The sequence below is a fragment of the Triticum dicoccoides genome, chromosome 3B (assembly GCF_002162155.2).
Source record: "Triticum dicoccoides isolate Atlit2015 ecotype Zavitan chromosome 3B, WEW_v2.0, whole genome shotgun sequence".
Classification (NCBI taxonomy): Eukaryota; Viridiplantae; Streptophyta; class Magnoliopsida; order Poales; family Poaceae; genus Triticum; species Triticum dicoccoides.
Window position 1 is genome coordinate 277,529,878 of NC_041385.1, and position 6,602 is coordinate 277,536,479.

At 46.3% G+C, this 6,602-nt stretch overlaps 1 pseudogene; it reads right to left on the reverse strand.

Annotated features, from left to right (window-relative positions):
- Positions 1 to 770: 770 nt before the first annotated feature.
- Positions 771 to 3,713, reverse strand: LOC119281247 (annotated as a pseudogene).
- Between the last annotated feature and the right edge of the window lie 2,889 nt (positions 3,714 to 6,602).

Consider the following 6,602-nt stretch of genomic DNA (forward strand, 5'->3'; position numbering starts at 1 on the left):
GAACCGTAGCCTCGTTTCGCCAGCTCCTCACCACATCACCATGTATACCAAGCCATGTTGCGACCTCGATCCAGACACGCTGGGAGAACCTGCATTGGAAGAGAAGGTGTGCCGCGGTTTCTTGGACTTGCTTACAAAGCGGGCAGAGGTTGCAGTTCGGCCATCCACGACGGTGCAACCGATCGGCCTTCCAAACCCTGTTTTCAATTATCAACCAAGCAAAAAGTTTGCATTTCGGAGGGGCCCAACCCTTCCAAACAGCAGTAGGCATGATGCTTGTTGTGTGTCCCGCAAACTGAGCTTCCTACCTCCCAAACCCAAGTCTTCAACTTCCCAACATTTCCATCCTATTGAAGCCGTCTTTATAATATGAAAATCAGCCTTCTAATCCAAGCTTTCAATCCCAAAAAATCAATATTTTTGCATGATATTTTCACAGCTTATGTCTCTTGCCTTGTTCTTTGTTCGTAGTAACGAAGAAAAGAGGTTTAAGTGGTCCGTGAAATTTCTTTGTTTTTTCCTTTGAAACTCAACTAAAGGAAACAGTTTCTCCATTTTTGCACGTGTCATTCATTTGAATGAAATGGATGAATGATATCAACTGGGAAGAGATCAACTTGGGATTCCTAAGTTTTCACCTACTTTTCCTATACGAATAAAAGAGGCAGTGCATCTGACATGTCATTTTATCAACCAAAATTAGCGCTAAAAATGAAAATACAAAGTCAAGTGGTATATATATAAACGAAAATGTACTAATAGGACGGCAGAGCAAAAGTTTCATTGTCTCCCAATATGAACATACTGTGTGGCTATACATACATTATCCATCAAATGTAATGTGGAAGAGATGATACGAGCAAACGAGCGCTCAGATGGCTAGTCTCTTGGCCGGTGAGTAGAGCGACACGGCCCATTGCGTACTTGTTGTAGACCACCTTCTGCTTGCTGCTCCCCGCTGCCGTCGAGTGCAGGCTTGCCAGTCGCCTTGCGCACTGCCTTCAGTTCCAAACATACATCCATCACAACATAGATCACATTCAGTCAATTCTATCCAAATGCATACAGAAATCAATTTTCTGAAGACAGTAGCAGGTGAGCATCATAATTACAAGTGTGGTTCAGGTCTGATAGATGTATGTAAACAACCAGATTTCAGAAAAGCAAGGCCAAGTCAGGAAGAAGACATACATCAACTGCGACTCGCCTAAGGCGGTGTGGTGCTCCAGGATGTCGCTCCATAGCGGACTCATGTTCAGGGTGCACCGAGCAGTGTACACAGCCGCTGCCGCAGTCACGGATGGCGAGTACATGAGCATCGAGTAGTCCACCAGTGCGAGCTCAGCATAAAAGAATGCCATGTTCTCCAGCTGCATTGCATTGCATTAAGCACACAGCAAATAATCTCTTGCATCAATGCGTTAACACAAATCTGTACTACTGAAATTACCTCCTTGTCACCCATCGCAGCTTTCGCATATCGGAGGAGGAACACATACACCGTCGGAACTGTTAAGTTCCACTGGAGCTTGTTTAGTATGGACTTCTCCGTGCTTAGGACCTGCTCCCTGCTAAATGCATTGTCTGATAGGACCAAAAGCTCCTTAACCTGTAAAGCAAACGTGTATGTTTGATGTACTAAATAATCAGATTTCACAAGCAAGTCTGGTCAAGTTTGATCTGACAGACATCAGTTGATCATGTAATCATAGTTGAATTACCCAAAGAAACAGAACTAGCAGCACTATTTACACAAATCAAACAGCATCATCATCATCACTGGTATAAACTAGCAGGAGAAGGAAGAAACCCTACCAGTGGAGCCCATATTTCTTCATACTTGCATGATATAAGCATGGCGCTTACGCCAACGAGCTGGAGCTCCTTTCTCAGCACATTCTCCATGGATAAGTACTGATCAATGATGTAGACCGTGAGATATAAAGTCTCTGGCATAAGCATAAGCCTGTGGTGCACTTCGATGAGCCAATCAATCAGAATAGCTCGCATCCTCTCATTGATATCAGTCTGTGAGCTCATGTAGGTGCAGAGAGGTCGGGAGCTTCCCTGGACACGCAGCCATGCAACAACTGTTAATGCGCAAGTTGACATAACACAGATAGGAGTACAACAACTTCCTAACTCTACAGTTACTTCACATGAAGAGCTCACCTCAGTGCTCTTGTAGAACCTGTAAATGTCTTCAACGTAATCTACCACGGCGAGCTCATTGTGAGCATCAGCTTTATCGATGTTGTATGTCGCCGAGACCTTCTTCGTGCTGGGGATCACCCCATCAGATTCCTGTGTCCAGAACAAGAATTCAGCTAGGATTCTTAGGACCAAGACACCAAGGCTTAGATGTCAGCACACAATATCATATCACACTTCATACCCTGCTGCATTTGGTTAGAATTGCAGTAAGCGGCGGCGCCCTCCAGGAGGTGGCTCTCTTGCCTGGATTTTTCTTTTCATTCTCGGAGTCTGAGCTTATCACGATCACTTCGGGCTTCACTCTGTTGTTCTCCTTCTGCTTCTTTATTGCTTTCCTACAATTGTCAGCCGCTGCAACAGCTACTGCCTTGGCACGATTTGGAACAGCTAGAGCAGCCCGGCCACTCATCCGATTACTGAGATCAAGAAGGGCTGGACGGGGTCTCGCTGCTGGTTGTTGGCCAGCCGTGGCCTTCGGTCTCCTGACAGGCTTGGCATCTGCTCAAAATGGAGTTTCAGAGGAGGAACAAAAAATTCGATCAGAACAAATGTACTGAAATTAGGTGAAGTAAACAATAAGAACAAGAATCACAACAAACCTTGCACAGTAAAGTATTAGATACACGAAGAACCCGCATGGAGGGGAATTCAAGGAGCCTACTGCTAAGAACAAGAAGGCAAACCAGGGAGCAACAAGAAACGCAATTGACATCTCCAAAGGCACCATCTTTACCACGAAAAGGGGACAAGAATCCTAAATAGTGCCCAAATGACATACATAAAAAGACAAACTCGCAAAATCAATGCAGGATATCTAGAGCTTGTCGCGGCAACCAAGCAAAGAAATCTTCCATATCAAGAAAAGCCATGCCCATAATTCAAGAAATGTGCCAACGCAACAATTAAAAACTTCATATCCAGGTGCGCCTCCGATGAAATCCCAGGGTTTGAAGGGCCAAATCCGACAGGAAGAGCCCCTCCCCAAACAAGCAGATACCCATCGTCCATCGAGCTGTCCAAAGATCCCCCCTTTGTGGCGAAAATGGAACGATAATACTACACCCGTACATCGGCAGAACCAAGCGCCGATAGATTTCGACACCAGACAATCGATTCTACACGAAGAAACTCCACAACAGTAACTCGATCAACAGACCTCCATACCAAAACCTAGAGGTCCTCGAGAAGGGCCAAGAACACCCACACACGATCAATCCAAGAATCCGATGAACCCGCACCAACCTACAAGGCCTCGCCCGCTACTTCTCCCCCACCCTACTAGCCACCAACAGCGAGGAGATAAACAGGCCAAGAAAGGGGAAGCCGGCGAGACTCACCGCCCTTGTGTTCTTGAGCAAGAGCATCGCTGGCGGCGGCGGCTTGCCTCCTCGACGCCATCGCCGCGTTCCCGGAGGACACTGGAACTCTTCTCCCCGTTGTTCTCTCTCCTCCCTGTTCTTGATCTCGATGACGTCGAGACGTTCTTTGTGGTTGTGGAGGAGAAAGAACTGAAGAGGAGACGGGAAGGAGGGCTGGCGGCGGGGCGATTTGCTTTGTAGGGGGAATGTCCGAGGCGTCTCCAACGGTCGACTTATTTTAATTGTTGGAAACCGACGGTGGGACAGCGCACAGTCAGACGGCCGGGATTCGCTGATATAAATTGTTGTGGAACAATGGGGGGAAACTCGAATACCTCAAAGATGGAAAGTACTTTGACGATTTTGACACGGATCTGGTGCATCCATCGGCTTCCTTTTCCACCGTTTGATTGTCATCGTCCAGCCCGTCAGATCGCGCGCACATTAATTGTCATTGCGACTCACCAACCTTCTTTCTTCCAACTAGATTACCCGTTGCGTATAATGGCGTAGGGTCCCATTTCAAACCCATAGTTATTTGAAAATAAATGCTTGACAATTTAGCAACACAGAGGAGCCTTTTAATAGTTGAAATAAAACAAAGCTTCAATATATGTAACAGAGTTTTTAAAATGTGGGCATTAAATCTCTTTATGCAATTTGCTACGTTAGTTTACAGAGTTCAAGAGACCTAACTGATTTAACATATATTCAGTCGGGTGGCATTTTAGTTCATGTGGTAAGTTTTTTTTTCCATGCAGGCTTAACTTCTATGGCTTTTATTGTATCCTATTTGATCAATTGGAATCACCTTCGAATAATGTAGCTAACTAAATTTTCTAGTTAAAAAACCATATAAATGATCACCAAACGGTACATCCCATAAAAAAAATGGGCAAACCGACAAACATATATTTTTAGGGCAACAGACAAACATACTTGCTATCGAATACAAATGGAGCAAGGTCCAATTCAAACCTAGAGTTATTTGAAACGATTTGTCTTTCTTTGATAACTTTAGGTTTTAGAAACCACTTAGGCTATGGTACTTATAACAACACTTCACTATGTTCATAGTTTACATTTTGGGATGAAGCTTGATATTTAGTTGGGTTGTCATTTGTTGGATTTAAATCGATAGTTGTTTGCATATCATGGCTTTTATATGGTTAAAAATTTACATAGAAAGCAGTATAATTAGCATCATGAACCATAATTTCATTACACATACAGTAATGTCCCTCTCCAATTGTTACAGATGAGCATATCCTTAGATAGGACTGCTTTCAAACTATCTAAATTACCTCTTTGGTTATAGACTTTAGTGGAAATCTCAGGAACACGATAGTAATCTCTACTCCTAAAGAGGCAGTACGTAGGTCATCGTTCGTTCGTTCGTTCCCCCATCGATCGATCTCCCCCTCCCACTGATTTTCCCAAGAGGCCCAGACGAACCCCACCTTTCGTTTCCTTTTTCTCTAGAGTCTACATCAGAAACTAGGAAAACCACAGGAAAACCAGGTCGGTTCCCCCCGCTCGTCATCCCCTCATACCGATGCACGATCTGGACATCGTTTAGGGTAACACACACACACACATACACACACACACACACACACACACACACACACACACACACACACACAATCTGACGTGCAGCCGTCGCCAGCCCTACTCTCCGAGGAAGATGGTCGCTTAGAGTTTAACATGTTGCCACCTCCGCAATCCCCGTTATTGCCCCTGCATTTTAGAGGCCACCCGCACCTACCCAGTGGCCGAGACCGCCACCTCACCGAGATCCGCCTTCTCGTGGTGGTCCGCCACCGTGGTCGCCTTGCCGAGCTCCAAGGCATCCAAATTGTATGCCACACCCCACCTAATGCAGGGTGTTGTATGACAGGTCAGGTCCACCTTCTGCCAGGGTGGACTATGTAGTAGGTGTCAGGCGTGTGTGTGTGTGTGGCTTATATGCCCAACCCTCTCTACTGAACTAGCCATCGAATAGAAAAAGGAATGAACTGAGCTCAAGCTCCTTCGTTCTTCTTTGGTCAATCCCCATTTCCATATCCTCTTTATTGTGTGATTCTCAAGTTGCTGCTAGGGAAATCACACTGTACTAAATGGCTCTGGGGTCGCCTAGACGTGGTCCTGGCTACCGGGGTCTTCACACAGGCTGACCAAATGAGGGGGAACATGATGTGGGTGTCATGTCCGCGGACAGCGTGAGCATGTTCAAGCGGTGGTAGGAGGAAGACATCGACAATGCCGTCGTCCCGATGTCCGAAGCCTGAGTGGGATACTTTCCAGCCTGGGATCTCCTACTTCGCTCTACCATGATCTCCTCGAGCTCGTCACTCTCACCCCTGGTGTAGAGATCTGGATGTTGATACGTCTCTAACGTATCTATAATTTTTGATTGATCCATGCTACTTATCTACTGTTTTAGGCAATATTGGGCTTTACTATCCACTTTTATATTATTTTTGGGACTAACCTATTAACCGGAGGCCTAGCACAGATTTGTTGTTTTATGCCTATTTCAGTGTTTCGAGGAAAAGGAATATCAGATGGAGTCAAAACGGAACGAAATCAACTGGAGAAGTTAATTTTGGAAGGAAACCAACCTGATGGGCTTGGAGTGCACGTCAGGGGAGTTCTGGGCTGCCCACGAGGGTGGGGGGCGCGCCCCCCTGGGCGCGCCCCCCTACCTCGTGAGCACCCCGGAGGTCCACCGACATACCCCTTGCACCCATATATACCTACGTACCCTAAAACATCCAGAACAGAAAATAGATCGGGAGTTCCGCCGCCGCAAGCCTCTGTAGCCACCAAAAACCTCTCGAGAGCCCGTTCCGGCACCCTGCCGGAGGGGGATCCCATCAACGGTGGCCATCTTCTTCACCCCGGTGCTATCCATGACGAGGAGGGAGTAGTTCACCCTCGGGGCTGAGGGTATGTACGAGTAGCTATGTGTTTGATCTCTCTCTCTCTCTCTCTCTCTCTCTCTCTCTCTCTCGCGTGTTCTCTCTC